The sequence below is a fragment of the Eubalaena glacialis genome, chromosome 16, assembly GCF_028564815.1.
Source record: "Eubalaena glacialis isolate mEubGla1 chromosome 16, mEubGla1.1.hap2.+ XY, whole genome shotgun sequence".
NCBI classification, from domain to species: domain Eukaryota; kingdom Metazoa; phylum Chordata; class Mammalia; order Artiodactyla; family Balaenidae; genus Eubalaena; species Eubalaena glacialis.
This window is the reverse complement of record NC_083731.1, coordinates 16,543,951-16,558,021: the sequence shown is the minus strand read 5'-3', so window position 1 is coordinate 16,558,021 and position 14,071 is coordinate 16,543,951. Positions and strand designations below refer to the sequence as shown.

At 37.5% G+C, this 14,071-nt stretch overlaps 1 protein-coding gene across 1 annotated transcript in view; it reads left to right on the top strand.

Annotated features, from left to right (window-relative positions):
- The window catches only part of GPC6 (glypican 6), a 1,059,846-nt gene that overhangs the window by 176,787 nt on the left and 868,988 nt on the right, over window positions 1–14,071 (top strand). The window lies entirely within an intron of this gene.

Below are 14,071 nucleotides of genomic sequence, written 5' to 3'. Positions count from 1 at the left end.
AGCGGGAGCAAGAAGTAAATAAAAGCGAAGCGCAGCTTGCACATGTTTTGTGAAGGCAAAATGAGGTAGAAGATTAAAGATATTTATCTCCATTATTCTCCTTTAAAATTTTTTGTTAACTAATCTGCAACCCAAAGAGAGGGATAAAGCATTGCTGAGATTCTGAGGGTAAGAAGGGCAAAGCCGAACGGAGCTTTGGTGAAGATTTTGGTAGGAAAAAAAACTCTCAAAGTTTGTATTTGGAAATTGTTCTTTTCTCACTTAAAGTGTGACTATGTTTCTTTTTACAAAAACCGCTCTACTGAGAGGTAGAGAAGAGTTTCTGTATTTAAGTAAATCGATGCTAGCTAACAGTGTGGCATAAAAATTCGGGGATTTTTTGAACAGTGAATAGATGATATAGTTGAAATCGTGATGTGTTATGAAAAATATTTTGGAGCTGGAATCTCTCAGTCTGTGAAATCTGGTTCGATGAGATGTGGAGGGATGTTGGTACAAATTACACTACTGGTGGTCCTATGAAGCAGAGTCATAGGGAGATTTCTGGCCAGTTTATCTTTGCTGCCCCAGGACCTCAAAAGGTATTTCCTGAGATGCAATCTGTTCTGGGATCCCCAGTAAAACAGCTGAAGTTCTATGTAAACAGATGTGAAAGGAGGCAGTGGGAAAGATCACAGCCTTTGGAATTAGACAAACTTGGTTTTGAAAATTAGCCAATTGATCTGACTTCTAGAGTCATTTACCTGACTAATCTGAGCCTCTCAGAATTGTTATAGAATCTTAAATTAAATAAATATGCCACGTACTGTGCTGATGACAAAGAAATGTGGAACTATAAGTTTAGAGCAAATTGTATTTAACTGTAAGTAAATTATAGAAATGAAAACACTATCAAAATAATAGTACTGAATAAAGGAGAGAGGCAGAGAGATTTTCCAGGGGCTGCTGGGCTATGGTGGGTTTTTACGGGACAGAGGGTGTGGACATAATCATAGTAGAGTCTTTGCCATATATCCTACTGATACATGGCAGATAGGAGACATGAAACTGTACGAAAGAATACGTGATTTAATGTTGAACTGAGGGCAAGAATACCAAGAAAAGTGCCACCCAAACCGAGAGGTGGATTCAAAGTGATATAATGAGTTAATACCTTATAAAGATGATAGGAGTTGAGAGAAGGGAACCCTCCTACACTCTTAGTGGGAACATAAGTTGGTACAGCCACTATGGAGAAAAGTATGGAGATTCCTTAAAAAACTAAAAATAGAGCTACGATATGACCCTGCAATCCCACTCCTGGGCATATATCCTGAGGAAAACATGGTCTGAAAGGATACAGGCACCCCAGTGTTCATTGCAGCACTGTTTACAATAGCCAAGACATGGAAGCAACCTAAATGTCCATCGACAGAGGAATGGATAAAGCAGATGTGGTACATATATACAATGGAATATTACTCAGCCATTAAAAAGAATGAAATAATGCCATTGGCAGCAGCATGGATGGACCTAGAGACTGTCATACTGAGTGAAGTGAGTCAGACAGAGAAAGAGAAATATTGTATGATATCCCTTATATGCAGAATCTAAAAAGAAATGATACAAATGAACTTATTTACAAAACAGAAACAGACTCACAGACTTAGAGAAAGAACTTATGGTTATCAGGGGGAAGGATGGAGGGAAGGGATAGTTAGGGAGTTTGGGATCGACATGTACGCACTGCTGTATTTAGGATGGGTAACCAACAAGGACCTGCTGTGTAGCACAGGGAACTCTGCTCACTGTTATGTGGCAGCCTGGATGGGAGGGGAGTTTGGGGGGGATACGTGTATATATATGGCTGATTCCCTTTGCTGTGCACCTGAACCATCACAACATTGTGAATTGTCTATACTCCAATATAAAATAAAAAGTTAAAAAAAAGATGATAGAAGTTGAGATGGATTCCCAGCAGTGTGATCTTGGGCTACTTATTATGTGTCAGTTTCCCCATGTATTAAATGGAGTAATATGTATTATAGGAAGCTATGGGTTAAACCAAAGAGGTCCAAAACACGATCAACTTTTACTTCACTTGATATTGTATGGCATGGAGGAACGGCCCTGGCTCTCAAAGTGGCATTGAGGTGTAACGTCGCTATTGGCTTTGCCTCTGCCCATGTGTTTGTTCTCATTGAGCCACAACCCACGAACATAAGACCACAGGGCAGATCTGTAGAAATGACAAGTGGTCTAATATTGATTCCACCCAATTCAGTATAGCACAGTCTAGAGTCTGATATTGTGCCTGAAGCCTCCCAATCTTTCCAGAAGAACCTTAGCTTGGGAGACCCAGATGACAGTGCATGCAAAGGAGCCTGGCAGATTTTTGATGGAGACAGAAAGGTAATGGGTAATTGGGGGTGGGGGAGGGGATAGGACATGACCCTTTTATGAGGAAAAGGCTGTGAGTCCAGACAGATAAGATCATCCTTTAAAGTTAAAGGTAAACACATTAGTAAGAATGGATCGTGTTCCCTGAGTAGCTGGGGAGAGAAAATCTGCATAGGATTCTTTAGTTAGTTTGATCTTAATAATACATATTCTGTTCTGGGAGTGAAAGTCACTGGCACATAATCTTCCTGTGGTCTGAGTTTATGTAGTTTGAGGATGTAGATAACATAGTTCATCCCCAAGTCTGATTTCACTGATAGGTTTAATGACTAAAATCAGTTTCTCCCATGGGGAGTTGTTGAAACTAAAGGGTTGTTTGTAAACCAGTGACACATGCAAGGTAAGATTTGAATAAAATATTGGTTTGTGTCTTAGAAATTTTGTTTCATATGTCACTAAAGTAATTTTCACCAAATTTTTTTGGTTAGTTTATTAGTTTGTTTAGTTTGGCTGCTTTGCTTCGCTTAATACTTCTAGTAGCCTTGGGAAATCGGATACCAGAAGGGTAAGTCTTACTCTTCCCCAAATAGCAGAGAAATTTCATTTTAGTTTACCGTGATCCCATCGACAAGAGAAGAGAAAAGAAACTTCCCCCTTGAGGCATCTGAAGCAAGGATTTAAAAGATCCTTGATGACACAAGGTAGCGGATAAAATCAGAAAACTTCCCAGTCCATGGCAGTCTTCTTAATTCCTTTACGTCGAAAGCCCAGTGGTGAAGAGGTAGGATTTGGGACAATTACAATGAAGTAAAACTGTAGAGGCAAGGTACATGCGAAGATCAAGGTACATGGGGAAATTGTCAGCTAACGTGTTCTCAGATATGCAGATTTCCTTTTTGGATCGCAGACACCAGCAGGCTTTGTTTGGAGAAAGATGGACACAGAATGATACCTCCAGGATCTAGATTTGTTGCCTCACTAATAACATCTGCCCTTGGTGTTCCCAGAAATCCACCTTATAGGCTGATCACACTTCCAGAGGATCCTTAACTACATATCTGCCATAATGTACATTGTATTGCTTAAGTAAATCCCCATGATCAAGACCAACTGAAGGGATTTGCATGAATATAACATAGAAGCCAGCAGCTGACTAGGTCAATTTCATATCAAAAATAGAATGGAAGCCCTAACCCTGAACAATCATGGAAACTAACTTGAAAGGCAGAATGCTCTGGAATACATACGGAGGAAAAATGTCATTGTAAATAAGACATTGAAACCATCTGCACATCAATTGTCAGTGGTAAAAGTGAAAAACAAGGCTTTGGAATGTATTTATAGTTGTGTGGATAATAAGTCAGGCATTTTCTTGTGCTATGCAATGCTCTTTCCAGACCACACTGAATACATTGTGTACCATCCGAGCACTATGTGATAGTAAGACTGCAATCCAAATTGATAGGTATTTAAACTTTTTAAAATGTTTAAATGTTCTATCTGACAGCCAATACTGGGCATTTAGAATGCTAGTAGCAATGGGAAGGGAACAGTATTGCTAAGTGTAGTTTTTGAGGGTTCAACCTGTAAATAGAGGTTCAAAATATCTGAATGCCACACTTCTGTGTGCCAGTGTAAACACAAAAGCATGTCTTTTTATTCTATTTACATTTAGGATGGGCTTTCTCTGTGTACTGTATTCTGAGCAGATCACAACCATGAAAAAATGTCCTCTGCCCTCCAAAAGCTTGCTGTCTACCTATTAGGGATAATGGACACATTTACAGATTTACAGATTAGTGTAACTCTGTACTGCAAAGGTTTATGTTCCAGAACAGAACTGCACACATTGTGTTCAAGAATTCTGGAGTAGGGAGCCTAGCAGTTCAGGGTTCAGATCTGAAATATATTTAACATAAAGCTTTTGTAGAAATTAGGTACCTTCTCATTATATGCTTCTGGTTTTTACCTTCTCTCCACTGTTTCCTAGCTGGGGTCCTTGGGAGAGTTATTTAACCTCTGAAAGCCTCAGTTTCATCATCTGTGGCATCGGTGATAATGACGCTGTAATTCATAGATTTACTGTAAAGCTTCCATGAACGATGCTTCTGAAGCACTTCGTACAGAGTTTGGTGCAGGCAACTGAGAACAGCCACACGGTATTTTATGTATATTGCAGTGTAGTATAACAAACGTTGGCTGACTTGATGAGTGAGTTAATCAACAAATAATCCAGGCACTGCTTTTATGGCCAGATGATCTCTGGGAACCTAACAGTCAAAGCCAAGGAGTTTCATATAAAAAGCTTTCTCATAATCAGCTTCTGATGATCAGGGTCTTCTTAACAGACGTTTCTTCAGCCACTTGAATATTTTCATGCTTCTTAGAACTCCCTGTCACAAGCTGGGAAAGTACAGATCCGAGTTTTTTTACCTCCTGAGTTTCTGCTACTTGGTCACTTGTGCAGAGAGGCGTTAGTGGAGAAGTACACGGAAGTGATGATTTTCATCTGAGTTTTATTGTTTTGGTTGTAGAAAATTTTTTCTTTACAGTTACGGCTAGTCAAAGTTCACATTTTTCTTGTAAGAGAAGTGGAACCAAGTAGGGAAGGAATAGCAAAGCAGAAACTGTTTACTCCTTGATAGGTCCTTGCTAAGCACCCAGGCATCTGCTAGATATCAGGTAAGATATCAAAAAAGATCATCCACCTGGCCTGGGGGGCTTTCAGTTTGGCTGAAGGACTAGATAGGGAGCAATGAGGCATTTTGAGGAAACCAGTAGAGACAAGTTACGGGCATTGGAAATAAACATTTCTTTGGGGAAGAAGGAACAGGAAGGGATGAAATAACTCCAGGACGGCTAACTGGGGAGACGAGGTGGTTCTTTGCTGCATGAAATGATCTGGATTTCAAACGGGAAGGGGTGGACATTTGAGCAGGAAGAACGCAGTAAAGATATGAATTCAGCTTGGTTTTAAAGACAGGAAGGAAGAAGGGGTCTTATGGAGGAGAAGGGAAAGATTAATGGAGGATTCTGATATCCAGCCTGAGAAGCGTACATTTAGTCTGATCAGTGAAAAAGACCCACCAGAGGCTCCTAAGCAGAGGAAAGACACAATGAAAAGGAATTTAGAAAGATTATTCTAGCAGCATTGTGCGGGTGCAATTGGAGCAAGAAAGGCTCTAAGCAAGGAAGCCGGTTACCTTGCTGTCATGGCAACGCTGTGTTAAAGTGATGGGATCCCAAGCTGTGGGCATGGGGGAGGGGTGCTGGTAGGAATGGACAAGACTCTGACTTAAGAGACTTTGTGTGCTTTGAAGATTACATGTGAAACCGGGGTAGGTGACTATGCGTTAGAATGACAGTCTCTTTACAATATAAAGTTTTCTATCACCTTTTTCCCTTTACCAACCCCACCCTCCCACAGAAAACTACACTAATAAGTTCCAGAGAAGCATAAGTTTTACAAGAATACATTTGTTTGTTATTCAATGCCAAGAGCTTGCATCAGTACATCCGTTTCTTACAGGATGGCTGTGCTCGGTGATTGCTGAGAACGTGTATTCCTATCCCCAAACATATTATGGATAGACCAGTATACAGTGCTTTTCTGGGAAAAATGTGACTCATTAAGACAATCTTTGTGTTACTAAAGTCTGACCTTTTCTTTTTGGACATTTGCCTACCAAGTATATATATTTCTTATCATTGAAAACATTCAATAAAATCTACTCATTTTTACTCCTTGTAAAATGAGGACTCCTAAAATGTAAAACTCCTTGTCTATGTAAAAATTAGATATTGATTTGTAATATTATATTTTCATTTCCGTTTTCACTACTGGTTATATCATTTGTGTGCTTGCCTTTTGAAGATTGCTTTAAGAGTTTCTAGAAAATAAGTGGAAACCTTTATCTTAACATCTGTTTTTACATAGCTTGATGAACAATATTTAAACAGTGCTACTTAGAGAAGCTAACTCCTACCCACAATCTTCTTACAGTTCAACTACTTATCATGAGATTGCTTGCCTTTTTTTCTGCTTTGCCTATATTACATAAAGGAGTCAACACTAGTAGGAAAAAAATCAGTTTTAATGATGAGAAACTACTTAAGGATTTTATCAGTTGTTCAAAATGATATAAATGATATAACGATATAAATGATATAAATCATATTTATATATAAATATAAATATTTATATCATTAAGATATATATTTGTATCTTAATGATATAAATCATATTTCAGAATCATCTCTAGGAATAAATCATTCTGAATATGGTTTTTCTGCCTGGCCTTTGCTATCATGAGAGTATTTTGAGAAGCTGACTGGCCAAATGATAGCAAAGTAAGTAGCTGAACAGGAGTCTGGCTAGATTAACAAGGTCAGTTAGGTAATGAATTCTCACTGAATTTATTTAAGCCCATTTTGTTAAGCACCTACTAGGTGTAAAGCACAGTACTTGTCAATTGGGTGATAAAGAGGTGAATAACTTCGGTCTCTAGGGAATATACAACCTGTCAGGGTACGCAGGCATATTGCAAACTTACTTAATGGAAGTCAGACTTGGGGATACAACAGTACATATTGTTAAAATGAGGATGAAAAATTTCAGTGGTAGGATTGAAGGAGATCAAGGCTATACCAGGCTGAGGTTACTGAAACACATGGTGTTTTCAGGGACTGGAATAAAGGGGTTCAAGAGAGAGGTGGTGGGATGGAAAGCTAGGACTGTAGAGTTTAATAGATTAGACCTAAAATGTGAATAGTCTTAATAATGATCTAAGGAATTTGAACTTGATTCTGAAGACCTTAGGGAAGTATCAATGATGTTTGATCAAGGCAGCTGCATTATAATATCAATGTTGTAAATCACTGCTTTGTGAAAATAGAAACCACTTAGACTAGCCATACTCCATATGTTTATGCTTGGACTATGAGATTTAATTTTCATTCAGTGACCATATACACAAAATTCGTTATTTCACTATGTTATTTTCTAGATTTTCAAAATTCTTTCAGATAGTCATAAACATTTATTAGTGAATCCACTTATTATTTTCAGTTGTTAAAACTGTTATCAAAAATACTGTTGAAAGGATCCACCACATAAAGTTTCCAATAAAAAGTAAAAATGCAACCTCTTTTCTGTTTTGTTGTGAATAGGTGTTGAGTGGCAATGAGGACAGGGGAACTATTCTGCTGTCTAATATCCTAGGTTCGTTTTATTAAGAGCATAGAAATGGAAAAATTAACCCATCATCACAAACACAGGCATGCCATGCCTGTAATACAACCAAAGCACTATATCTTTATAGCAATTCTTTTAGAATGTCTCCTCTTTAGGACAGAAGTTCTCATAAAATTTTAATTCACAGCTTTGACTTCCACCTTTTGGTTCTGACAGCCAACATAATTATTTCCTTTTAATACTTTTTTTTACTTTATACATATGCAGTCTGTTACACATGCATTTTATTATTTCCAAACATGTCTAATACTTTTGGTATTATAATACCTTTCAGAAAAAATTGTACAATTCAGGAAAAGAATTTCATGTGTTTTATTTCACTAAGTGTAGAACTTAGCATCTTCTTTTAAAATTAGAGACAAGAGGGCATTTAGTCTTTCATCCTCAAAATATGTAATTTATTTTTATAAGCTACACCAACTCTTTATATGACTAGAATTTGGTCTTTGCCTACTGTGAGTTTGAAACAAACATTTCTGTTACAGTAAACCTACTTGTTATTTCAATTATATTGCCTCATAGAGTAGAGTGTAGAAGGTATTAGAGAAATGGGAAAAATATACCAGGCAGGTGTCTAGGTTAGTAAAAATTTTTTATGGTTTTCTTCCCTTTAATATTCAGCCTATGTTTAGGTAATAGTGAATATAATATCATTATCTTTACAGAGTAGTTACCTGAGTACATGTAACCTCATTTTCTATAATAGGAGGTTATAGATGAAGAGTATCTCCTCCCTCCATGCTCAGGCCTGTTAAGTCTCATTTCTCTATGTGCTGTGCATATTAAACATAGATCGCAATTCCAGGTAAAATGTAATGCTGGACACATCTAAGTCAGCTCCACTGTTTTCAAAGAGAGCAATAATTCAGATTATTCTTAAAGATGCTCCAGACTTTCAAGAGTCGTAGAGTCTGTCACCTCTTCACTGTCTTCTTCAGCCCTCTGCAGAGCGGATTATTGCCTCCATCACATACCCACCTTCTATGCATATTTATTGTAGCACCAATCATACTATCTTGTGATTAATCCTGTGCATTTCTGTCTCCTATTCTGGCTTGTGAACTTGTTAATGGAGTTGTATTCATCTTCCCTAGCACCCGGCATATGACCATGGACACATTAGGTTTTAAGTAAATCCTGAATGAATGAATGAATGCATAATAGAAAGAATGAAAGTCTACAAATTAATGAATGTTAGTTGATTTATTTGCTAAACCCTGATTTAAAAATGAATTTGGGTGGTTATGCAAGGAACTCTTCAGGAAAGCTATGTTCTTTATTTCCATTGGGGGCAGAGTCAGAGGAAATAGGCCTTCACAGGCAAAGATGGCAAGGAGGGAGAGTGGGAGGAAAAGGAATGAAAAGATCGTCCAACAGTATATGGACAGATAGTGTTTTAGTAATCATGTTAAAATAATAGAAGATATAAGGGATTTAAAGGAATCTTCTTGTTTGATGTTTAGAATTCAGTTGTGCAAGTTTTATTAGAATGTCCTAAGGTTAATGGGCACTGCCACCCACCTAAGATCAAGATGAAGGTTTTTTTTTTAATTTTTGGCTGTGTTGGGTCTTCGTTTCTGTGCGAGGGCTTTCTCTAGTTGCGGCGAGCGGGGGCCACTCTTCATCGCGGTGCGCGGGCCTCTCACTGTCGCGGCCTCTCTTGTTGCGGAGCACAGACTCCAGATGTGCAGGCTCAGTAGTTGTGGCTCACGGGCCTAGTTGCTCCGCGGCATGTGGGATCTTCCCAGACCAGGGCTCGAACCCGTGTCCCCTGCATTGGCAGGCAGACTCTCAACCACTGCGCCACTAGGGAAGCCCAAGATGAAGCTTTTTGATGCTGTAGCTAGTTAGAAATGCATCTTCCATAATCTCCGCCAGCTGTCTTTTTTCACTCAAAAATGCTCCAAGGTGTTGTGATGAGAACCCCAGTTTGCATGGCCTACTCCAGAATTTCTTTTTCTGGTTTCTTGACCTGAAAACTCTGCATGCCACTTGGCTCGCTGCAGCTCTGAGGTCGCCTTTGTTAGACCATTTGAATGTTTACTCCATTTGAATGTTTACTCAGAAATATTGCAATCACAAATTATGTTGCAGTGACTCTGGGTAGGAAGGTATCAGAAGCTTCTAGAATCATCAATTAAAGGTTTTACAGCCAAGTTGGACTTTTATGATCCATTACAAGCCGCCCTTTGTACACATGTGAAGGAGCAGCGGAAGTGGCCTGTCTGATGGGAATAGACATAGCATGATGACTACAATCCAGTTTTCCTGATTCTCCTCAGATATTTTCTCCATGACACCAAAAACTGACCTCTCAAAGACTGATCAGGATGCATTTTTCTATTGAAGTAAAAATGTGATTGAAAGATATATAGAAATTCCTGCTTGCTGTTTGATTCAGTGTTTATTTTTCCTTTAAACATCTGACTTGACGAGGGATAATTTTGATAGCCCAGTTTTGTTTTTTAACTTGTTGAAATTTAATTTTTTAAACTACAATTACATCTTTATTTCTTGTTTAAAAAGATTCTGATTTATTAGTGAAGAGAGGGTTTTTTTAAAAAAAAAAATTCAGCGTCCATTAGCAGTAACATAAAACATTTACTAATATTTCGAGGATGCTTGCTATATATTAGGTTCCCTGATGAGAACTTTATATAGATTATCTCAGTTAATTTTTGTAACAGATATAATATACTATTGTTATCGTTTTACAAAACAAGAAACAGCGTTTGAGAGGCTAAGTACCTGCCCTCTATCACAGAGTTAGCAAGAGTTAAGTGGGAGCCTGAATCTAGAATCCACTCATATTAGCAAAGAACATCATGGCTGAAGGATGCTTTGCCATTTGAGGGACCACTGACACTTGATTCCAGCCGCTGTTAAGTGATCCATGATATTCACAAATTCTTATGTTCCTGGCAAAACAATTACAGCATAGAGCTGGGGATTCATGGCTTCTTTATGGAATATCATTTTTTTTTTTCAGCCACAGTGTTTCTATTTTAGCTGTTCACATTCAAAACCAAATTAAACTAAAGCATGGAAAGCTTCTCATCATGTTAAGGAGATCGGTAAATTTTATTTCTGATTTTACTCATTATAAGTATATGCATAGAATTTTTTTAGAGTACAATATCTTCTTTCAGAGCAGTGCAAAATTTTGGCTAAATTGATGACTGGGATTGGTTTGACAGATCAGACCATAGGTTGATTCCCTCTATCCACTCTGAATTTGTTCTCCAAAATTCCAGGATAAGGAAATCAATCCCTTTCCTAGATAGAGGGGGGGGAGGGAGCATATTACTTTGATGAAGGCACTACCAGTGGCCCTATTCCGCAAATGATTTTTCATATTAAATATTCAAAACTCAAATTTAAAACTATTATGCAAAACTTAAAATCTCCAATCTGGGAAGCATACATGAAATGTTATCATACAGTCTGATTTATCAGTTCTCTCTCCTTATCAGATGACGTTCTGTCTCAGTAACCTAGATGTGATTGGTTATACACTTCTCTGTACGGTGTTCATCAGTATGCCTTGGAAGAATTCAGTACCTAGTTGTTGCTTTTCATTGTTTTTGTGAACCTCTCATCATTATCAAACTAGAACAGAATTAAGTGTATTAGCCCTGGCATTAATGAACTAATCCCAAAATAGATCAAATCATGCACTTGCATGCTTCTAGTCATAAAGAATATACATAACTGAGAGAAAATGGATATGGAGATTTTTTCCTTTAATCTGGTACATGATTCTGTACGTGGAGCTGAGGCAACAATGCCCATCTCTCCCATATTTTTTCTCTGTCTCTCTTAAACATGTATATGATGGCTTTTCACTATAATCAACTTTCTTAGAGTGGGTGTGGGAGCCTTAATTAATGATAAATTGATAACTGTATGGATTTTGAGCTTCTTAGAAAGGCACAATATAGGTTGAGGTATTCTTGTGGAGGATGCCATGTTTTTCTGTATGAAAATCACCACGGTCATTACTGCACGGTCATTAATCCAGCCATTCCCCTTCTGGGTATTTATCCAAAGAATATGAAAAGACTAATTTGAAAAGATATATACACCTGTGTTCATCACAGCATTATTTACAATAGCCAAGATATGGAAACAACCTAATTGCCCATCAGCGGATGAATGGATAAAGAAGATGTGCTATCTATCTATCTGTCCGTCCATCCATCCATCCATCCATCCATCTATCCAATGGAATACTACTCAGCCATTAAAAAAAAAAGATGAAATCTTGCCATTTGTGACAACATGGATGGATCTTCAGGAACAATGATTTCACTTATGCTAAGTGAAATAAGTCAGACAAAGAAAGACAAATACCATATGATTTCACTCCTTTGTGGAATATTAAAAAACAAAACAAAAACAAACACAGAAACAGAGAACAGATTAGTGGTTACTACAAAAGAAGGGGGGTAGGGAGAGGGCAAAATGGGTAAAGGGGTCAACTGTTTTGTGACAGATGGAAACTAAAATTTGGTGGTGAGGACTCTACAGTGTATATAGAAGTCAAATTATAATGTTGTACACATGCAACTTATAAAATGTTATAAAGCAATGTTACCTCAATAAAAAAAAGATTAAAAAAAACCCAATGCTGTGGCAATACTAGTCATAAAATGAAACAAAGGGAAAATAAATAAGAAGTAATATTTTTGAAAAATCACCGTGGTCAAAAGAATACACAGGGCCATTATTCAGATATTCAAGCAGCAATCTCAATAGGAGATTCGCCTCTCTAAATATTCACTCTCAGGCAAGACTAAGTACTATTATACAATTTGGAGACTTGTACTGGAGCTTCATTTTATTCTGTCCTCTATATCTAAATGGAATTGTTTTATTATATGTGAAACAGCGTTTTTAACAAGTTTCTTCTGTTCTATCCAGTGATAAATATCTTGTCTGAGATTCAAGAAGAATCTCTTTTTACCAAGCTCAAGCTCCAGGACAGATTTTGACTTTCAGCCTCCCAGGTACTTAACTACATGATCAAACTAACACTTCTATGCATAGCTCTTCATTCATTAGTAATCTGCTACTCCATTCAGGGAACAGTATTGAGTTCTTATTATATAGAGAAAAATACAAAGATACATAATCCAGCTTTCTTATCTTCAAGGAGCTGAAGGCATAATAATGTGCAAAGACCCAAAGATATTGAATTCTTATTCTGAATACCCATAGGCTAGAACGGAGCCAGACACAGAATAGGCACTTGCTAAATGTTTGTGAAAGGAGCAAACCAAGTACAATGATAAGGAAGCCCAGGCAGGTTGTGATGAGGGCACAGATGAGCTGGGTTCCCTGATGCAGAAGGACCTCTGACGCAGAATAAAGGAAGAGTAGGAATAGGAGGAAGGCAACCACCGAGCACTATGATGGGTGGGCGGGGGGTTATAGGCAGTTTGGTGTTTCTGGGACATAAAGTATGAATCAGACACTGACCAGAATGAAGGTGTGCAAGGCAGGTGGGCACCTTGTCATGGAGGTCCTGGTGGTCAGAAATTGAGGTGAGTTTTATGCCTTCATCTAGGTGACTTTTTTTTTTTAAATTATTTTATTGAAGTATAGTTGATTTATAATGTTGTATTAATTTCTACTGTACAGCCAAGTGATTCAGTTATACATATATATACATTCTTTTTCATAATTTTTACGGTGTACATGATCATTTATATAAGCATATATTGCAAAATGATTACTACAATAAGGCTAGTTAACACATCTATCACCTCACATAGTTAACATTTTTCTGTGTGTGCTAAGAACTTTTAAGATCCATTTTCTTATCAGCTTTCATGTCTACAATATGGTATTGTTAACTATAATCACTGTGCTGTACATTAGGTCCCCAGAACTTATTCATATTATAACTGGACATTTTTACCCTTTTCCCCAATTCTACTGCCCCTGGTAATCACCAGTCTACTCTCTGTTTCCATCAGTTTGGTATTTTTAATATTCTACTTATAAGTGAAATTATATAGTATTTGTCTTTTTCTGACTGACTTATTTCACTTAGCATAATGTCCTCAAGGTCCATCCATGCTGTTGAAAAGTGTCAGGATTTCCTTCTTTTTTTGATGGCTGGATAATATTACATTGTTCACATATATATCACATATCATATATATCACATTTTCTTTATTCATCCATCAATGGACACTTAGGTTGTTTCCATGTCTTGGCTGTTATAAATAATGCTGCAATGAATGTGAGGGTGCAGATATCTCTTCAAGATAGTTATTTCATTTCCTTCAGATATACACTGAGATATGGGATTCCTACATCCTACGGTAGTTCCATTTCTTAATTTTTTGAGGAACCTCCGAACTGTTTTCCATAGTGGCTGTACCAATTCATATTCCCACCAACAGTGCACAAGGGATTCCCCTTTCTTCA